The sequence below is a fragment of the Eubalaena glacialis genome, chromosome 17 (assembly GCF_028564815.1).
Source record: "Eubalaena glacialis isolate mEubGla1 chromosome 17, mEubGla1.1.hap2.+ XY, whole genome shotgun sequence".
NCBI classification, from domain to species: domain Eukaryota; kingdom Metazoa; phylum Chordata; class Mammalia; order Artiodactyla; family Balaenidae; genus Eubalaena; species Eubalaena glacialis.
In genome coordinates this window covers 25,353,061-25,361,152 of record NC_083732.1, presented here as the reverse complement: position 1 = coordinate 25,361,152, position 8,092 = coordinate 25,353,061, and the positions used below count along the sequence as shown (strand labels likewise).

At 38.0% G+C, this 8,092-nt stretch overlaps 1 pseudogene; it reads right to left on the bottom strand.

Moving 5' to 3' along the window:
* Positions 1–1,531: 1,531 nt before the first annotated feature.
* On the bottom strand, positions 1,532–3,801 carry LOC133077017 (FACT complex subunit SPT16-like; annotated as a pseudogene).
* Positions 3,802–8,092: the final 4,291 nt, after the last annotated feature.

The window sequence follows — 8,092 nt, the reverse complement described above, 5'->3', positions numbered from 1 at the left end:
CACTCTCCCATTTTATCTGGTGAACTCCCACTTATGGGTACAGGTCCAGCTTAAATTTCAAACCCTCTTCACAATAATCCCTGAGCAAAGGCCATGTCTCCTCATCTGTGTTCCCATAGCTCTTTATAGATTGTGAACTCCTTCAGTACTGAGGCTTCTTCTTACTCAGGACCTAACTCAGTTCTTGATACATTGCCGGTGCTCCATGAGATCACTTACTTTGCAAATATTTATTGATTCCTTGCCATATAGTGAGCATTATTTTTAAGTGTTGACAATACAATGATGGAAAAAGTAGACGCAATATCCACCTTCACAGGGCTTACAGCTTAGGGAGAATTATAATAGATAACCACTCTAACGGAACACCAGGGATTTATTTAGCTTCACTGCATTTCTTGTGCCTTGTATGATCTTTATTAACCCCAGAGAGTAACTTCTTATATATGAAGTTGCTAGTTTCCCTAAACTGCTAATTAATGCATAATTATCCAGTAATAAGTTTAGATATCAAAAGGAAAATTAGCATAGTGATCTGATGCCTAAAGCTTACCTTTTTTTATATATATACAAAAGAGGAGGACTGAAGAAAGGATAGAGAAATACAGTAAATGTGTAAATACCAAGGTGCATGTGCATGTGTAAGTCTGTTTTTCTGAGGCAGTTGGAAGGGCATAAGTGAAGGGAGAAAGAGGACTATATTAAGAGAGGCTGGAGAGGCACAGTGCTGAAAAAGACAGGGTGCTGAGTAGTAGCTTAAGCCACAATCTGCTGTTACATTTTTGTGTGATTACCCTGTTGGTTCCAGAAATCACATGTTTTGTGACCACTATTCTACAACATTACTGAGTTTTCTAGCAGTTGGCTGGATTCTTCCAGGAACAGTTAGGTCTGCAATTGCTTTGTTAGGCAAGCTGAACACAAGGCAGTCACTCAGTTCTATCAAAAATGAGGACAGTATTTCATGCAATGAATTTAGAAAAAGGGAAGAGTGAGGCAATTCTTAGTGCTACTTTTGATTCATTGTAATTCGCTGTAAAAATGGCCATAAGATTTTCCCTTAGGAACAAGATACATTATAAACTGCTTGGCACTGCTAATCTTTATAACATATGTTTTTTAATTTCAAGGAGGAATTTACTCTTACCATTTATCTCACCTAAAAACATGCAATGTTATTACTAAAACCATACTGGTACAAAGGTTGAGATAAATCATGTGAGCCGATGGTAATTTATAAATGCTAAGCTGTAATCGGGCTTAGAGTCGTACCCAACAGCCTGCTGACATTCCCACGCACGACAGGAAGGCTCAAGCAACACTTTCTCAGAGAAGCTTTCTCCTGCACAAATTGGAAGGTTCTCAGAACACAGCCAGCTTGTCTGCTCCTGATGACTGTTAATGAGAACTCTGAATGGAGGACCAGCCTCCATTGTCTTTTCTTTTTTTTTTTTTTTAAAGTTTCTATGTCATGTAAAATTTCCAGGGATTGGCTGAAGGAAGAATGCAGCTGAGGGTCAAAGTTCCGAAGTTACATCCTCTTTTTCTTGGGAGGCACAGAGCTGTGTCTGGAACCTCGGTTAGAGCCTCGGCCTGACCTGTGCACAGATGTCTTCCTCTTCCAGCTCATACTGCGACTCTCTTCCTCTTCCTCCTCATAGCGACTTTCACGGTCAGCTTTTCGGGCTTCTTCCTCCAGTTCATCCCAATCCTGTCCACTCTCTTCTTCACTGCCCAATGATTCCTTGGAATAATCTGATTTTTCAGCTTCTGATGAATAATCTTCCTCCCTGTCCTCCTCCTCTTCTTCATAGTCATCCTCTGAAGGATTAAAAGTCTCATCTTTGATTTAAGACTCAGAATCCCCTTCCTCAGTATCACTCCCCTCACCCTTAGGTTCCGGGAAAGACCAGCCACCTTGTTCGAAGAAGCCCTCAGGGTCATCAACAATGGTCTTCATAATTGTAGTCCAGTTGAGGGACTGTACTCCTTCTGTGTACTTTAGGTCACAAGAATTCAACCATTCCTTGATGGGGTCAAGAGAGGCAACATGAATGGCGTTGATTGTTGTCTCTTGCTGTAGTCCTTGTAGACGATTACTGTGTCAAAGTTCTTCTGGTGAAACTGGACTCACTCCAAGTGAATCAGCTCCACTTCATCCAACGTCACCACAAAAGGTGGCCATTCTGTAGCATTTACCAGTACAATACTAGTGGGCTGAAGGAGGCAGGTACTCCTATAGGAGCTCTGTTAAATCCCAAGTCCCCAAAAAGCACTTCAAAGTCCAGTTCCTCCTTAGTTAGAGCCTCTACTTTCTCAATGAAATTTTTAAAGGCTGTTTTCTGTTTGTGCCTCATTCCTCATTCCATCAGCTCAGCATAGAGGTCATCTCGGTCATGCACATGCTGAGGTTTCCCCAAGTCTGTTGTGATCTCCCGCACCTCTTTGCTCTCCTTTCCTGGACTCCATGGTCCCTTCATTGGTCAGATCCCCTCTGAGCAAGACGAATAGTGATGCTACATGTCCTGACCAACGTCATCCCAGTTAAGGCCTCCAAGAAATCCAAACACTAGGTCCTCTGTCAACCTTCCAACTACATTTCAGCCCACACTTGAGGTTTCTTTGCTGTAGACACAATTTCGCTGAACATAAGAGATCGGGAAAAGTGAGGGTGGTACTGAGAAGGATAACCATGGATAAAAATAACAGTATTTCAAAATGGGGTCAAATAGGAGACAAGAGAAGTGATTTCAAATGAGAAAATAATGAGGGTTATTATTGTTTGAGTCCTTAGGATGTGACAGGAACTGTACTAAACATTTTACATCTAAGGTCTCATTTAGTCTTCAAACCAACTACCTATGAGGTAGGTTTTATTATTTTTCCCATCATACAACTATGGAAAGAGATGCAGAGAAGTCAAGTAGCTTCAGGATTTCTGCCTAGTACGTAAAGGAGTGGAGGCATGAATCCAGCTCGAGATGAAGTCAAAGATTTGACTTTTAACACTCTTGAGTATTGCTCTCATTAATTCTAGAATCAGCAATATTTCAATAATTATGTAAAAAATACAAGACTGTCTTAAATACTTGTATGGTATTTATTAACCCCTAATACAAGAGACTGTTCTTTTCAAAAGCCTTATTGAAAAGAAACCATTGACTGCAGTCTACTCCACATTTCTGCTGTTAACAATTTGGGGGCTCCTTAGCAGAGGGGCCACACCACATGCTTGCTGTGCTCTGCACCTCTTTTCCAGGCTCACCTGAGTCTGGAGGAGACCAGACTGCATGAGGGAACTCACAGAGTTCCCCCAACTACTTAACTCTTTTAAAGATGCATTATCTAGAAAGCAGTATCATCACACATTGCTTTGTCATAATCCATTAGGAGGCTGTGTTGCAAGGAACTTATTATTAAAATAGAGTTCAAATCCTCAGACAAGAAATTTCAAAATAAATGAGAACAAAACAATTTTAAATTGACCGTTCATTGAATACTTTAAAAGTGCTAAGAACTTTATAAATATCTCATTCTATTCTCATTAAATCTCTAAGATCTATGTTTTATTCATCCCCATTTTACAGATAAGAAAATGGTGGCTTGAAGAGGTTAAACAATTTGCCCCAGAGTCTTACAGTCATAAAGGTCAGAGCCTAGGCTGAAACCCAGAGCTATGGAGCTATAAAGTTTGACTCTTAACCTTGATTCCACACTGCCTCTCACCAGCATGCGCTGATAGGTTTTCACAAGTGGTAGAAAAGGGATACTTGATAGAGAGCCACCAATTGGACATGTCATGAGTATGCACATGGGAATGTGTGGAACATGGGAGTTATTTATTGTGTGTGCCAAAGCGATATAAAAAAAGACTAAAATCACTGTTCTCGAGGCAAAACAGAGGACTAAGAAATATAATTTGTCATTGGTTTCATCATCTAATTCCTGGATAGCTTTGGAAAGTAATTCACCTCTGTTTCTTTAATTTACAATTAGGGAGAATATTTGACATCTATCTTCCTCATAGGAATGTTTTAAGGAAAACTAAGATATGGAACAATCATTGTAAATATTTCTCATTTGATAGATTAATGTATCAGTATCATGCCATGTTAAGGAGTTTCAACATTATCCTTTAAGCAATAAGTTGCTGGGGGAGATTTCCAGGGAGAAGCATAACATGACCAAATTAGCATGATGCAGAGGGGACACTGCTGAAATCTGTAGAATGGATTGAAAAAAGTAAACTTTCTTTAAGTGTGTTGATGTGACAGCAAGGTTACAAAGTAGGTCTGAAGCAGAGGAGGCTGGGTGTGGGCTGAGTGTGGAAAGATGGGAAAGAAAATGGTCAGGTAAGAATGAACAGGGAGAAAAGAAGCATCTAGACCTGGGATCCAGCCAGAGGATGCTTCTTTACCTCACTGCTTTCTCACTGTTTTAGAAATATCAAAACAATGTGATTACTTTGAATTCCAACCAGGAGAGTTAAGATTTGATGGCAATATAAAATGGGTGTGCATTAATACACCTCTTAGAAGTGAACAGTTAGAAAACAATTTTTTCAAGATCCTTTCTAGTTCTATGGAAAAAGGAAGTCTTTTTAATGTTTTAGCTAATATCTGGAGAGGAGCACCACTTAGGGCAGTGTACAAAGCTATGCAAAACTCTGACTACCAAGAAGATACACATGCAAAGCTTCTCAGATTATTATTTTTACCTTCTATCTCTCAGAAGAAATCAAATGAGAGTTTGAAAATTGATTACAAAATTTAGCTTTTGTGTGACCTTGACCAAGTTACTTAAATTCACTGACCCACAGTTTTCTCAGTTGTGCAATTGGAATAATCATAGTAATAGCTTTAGAGGGATTTTGTGAGTATTAAATGAGTACAATCTACCTATAGTCAGGGTTCATATTTTAGTATCAATACATTTTAGCTGTATGAGTATCAATGATTGTGTGCTTGAAGGAATTGTGTGCTATGAAAGACTGTGAAGGTCAAAGGAGACAGGACTCCATACACTGTGCTTGTACTTCTTTTGCTCTTCCCTAGATGATATCTACTCTTTTTAAAAGATATAACACATAAAACGATGCTCAACATTGCTAATCATCAGGGAAATGCAAATCAAAAACCACAATGCAATATCATCTCACACCTGTCAGAATGACTATCATCAAAAAGAACACAGATAACAAAAGTTGGTGAAGTTGTAGTGTAGAGAAATGGGAACCCTTGTACACTGTTGGTGGGAATGTAAATTGGTGCAGCCATTGTGGAAAACAGTATGAAGGTTCCTCAAAAAACTAAAAATAGAACTACCATATGACCCAGCAATTCCACTCCTGGTTGTGTATGTGAAAAAAGGCAAAAAACAGTAATTTGAAAAGACACAGGCACCCCAGAGTTCATAGAAGCATATATATATATATATATATATATATATATATATATACACACTACTTAGCCATACAAAAAATGAAACTTTGCCATTTGCAACAACATGGATGGATTTGGAGGGTATTATGCTTAATGAAATAAGTCAGACAGAAAAAGACAAATACTGTATGATATCATTTACATGTGGAATCTAAAAAAAATAAAACAAGCTAGTGTATATAACAAAAAAGAAACAGACTCACAGATATAGAGAACAAACTAGTGGTTACCAGTGGGGAGAGGAAAAGGGGGAGGGGCAAGATAGGGCTAGAGGATTAATAGGTACAAACTATTATGTATAAAATAAATAAATAATGAGGATATAGTGTACAACACAGGGAATACAGCCAATATTTTATAATAACTACAAATGGAGTATAACCTTTAAAAATTGTAAATCACTATGTTGTACACCTGTAACATACAATATTATACATCAACTATGCTTCAATAAAAAAATTTTCTATGAGAAAAAATATTCTCTTTTCCATTTTCTGAAAGAGTTTGTGCAAAATTGGTAGTTCTTCTTTCTTAAATATTTGATAGACTTCATCAATGATGCTATCTGGGCTTGGAATTTTCTTTGTGGAAATAATTTTAATTATGAATCAAATTAATGTAATATATAGGGTAGACTTCCTATAGATACATAGGAAGACTAAATTAACATCGAATTATCTACTTTTATGGTTTGGATTTTAGAAAGAACTTTGAATCTTTGAATTATAAGAATTTTTAAGAAAAAATAATTAACATGCCACAGCTCCAAATCAGTGCTGTGGCTAAAACAAGATGAAATAAAGAGTGATATTTAGAAAGGGGGTCTTAAATTCAGTAGAAATACTGATGCAAGAAGAGCCTTTTTTTAATGTTAAAAATGTCACTCTTGTTGTCCTTTCCACAAGAATGCTCTGTTTTATAGTGCATGCAAATTCCTTTAATATAATTTATCTATTACAATAAAATCTCTGTCTGCTTTATTACTCCTCCTAGTAGGGTAGGAACTGAAAGTCAGACGGCTCACCCTGTGTCACGTAGTGAGTCACAAGGTGGGAACTAAGTTTGGGGGTGGGGTCACGTGATCCGGCCAGTCTCTTAGCAGTGCCTTCAGCAAACTACCCATCACTGTTCTGAGCTGCATGCTGCTCACAACAGCGTCTTCCTCCCTCATCTGAGTTTTTCTCTGCTACCACATCTCACCCCTTTTCCCTGACCGCACTGTTACTACAAAGGACAGACTCTGAGCATCTTTATACCCTACATATTAGGCTGTGTCAAAGGACACATATAAAAACCTGATTTGAAACCTGCTGTTGAACACTTTTGTTGACAGAGCTGGATTCCTGATATGCCTGCTCTATTTACAGATAATTTCTCAGCCGTCCTGGTGTTTGCATTATTGTCTCAAGTCCCAGACACATGCATCTCTTTGTTTGACCTAAGTCCTGTGCTCCTATACTAACTTATTAGTCCTTAAAGTGTGATCCCTCACCAGCGGTATCAATATCACCTGGGAACTTTTTAGAAATGTAGGTTCTCAATCCCTCCAAGGTATGGGGCCCAGCAATCCATGTTTTAAAAAGCTTTCCATGTGATCCTGACACACACAAAGGTTTGAAAACTACTGTTATAGCTGCAATAGGGGAGGAGGAAGCAGAATTTGGCCTTTTTGGTTCCAGAGTGGGACCAATGCTCACATGATGGGGGATTAACAAAAAAGAAGATGTTCAGATGTTGAATAGCAAAAAGAAGAGAAAAAAGCCTATGTCTACTGTACATTTTTTACAACCATCAATTTCAGGAAGACTTAGAATTTACTTAATATAAAAGAAATAGCGTTGGTGGTATAGTAGTGAGCATAGCTGCCTTCCAAACAAAAAAATACTAGAACAATTCGAGCTCAATTACACATGGCCCTACTTCACTACATTCCCTATTCTACTACCTCTGCTTTCAACAGTAAATACCTGATGTCCATTTCAATTTCAACAGTAAATATTTGATGCAAGATGAACATGATCTCACATCTTACATATGAAAGTAACTTTGATTATTGGGTTGTTTTAATATCACCTATTGTTTGAAGCTTTGTCTACAGCTCAGATGAATATGAGGTGCTGCCTTTCCTGACAGCTATTTCTGCAGAGTTTATAGGATTAACCAAATAAATACTTGATTTTGATTCAGCTAACTGACATCCCCAAATACCCATTGGTTGGTCCTATTTGACCTCATCAATCTCCAAACCAAAATGATGTTATGTACACAACTCTATTTACTTTGGTGTGCAATAAATCATCTTTCTACTTGAAAATAGTAACACTACTATTGGTTTTGTTAGGTAATATTTATTGAGTGCTTGCTACCTACTAGGCACTGCTTTGACTTTACACGTATTCAGTCATTTATTATCACAACCCCACCACATAGGTACTAATTTATCCCTACTTTCATTAAGGCGATTTAGAAAAAGTGAGATTAAATAATTTCAACACACAATGAGGTATCAGCTCACACTGGTCAGAATGACCATCATCAAAAAATCTACAAACAATAAATGCTGGAGAGGGTGTGGAGAAAAGGGAACCCTCTTGCACTGTTGGTGGGAATGTAAATTGATACAGCCACTATGGAGAACAGTATGGAGGTTC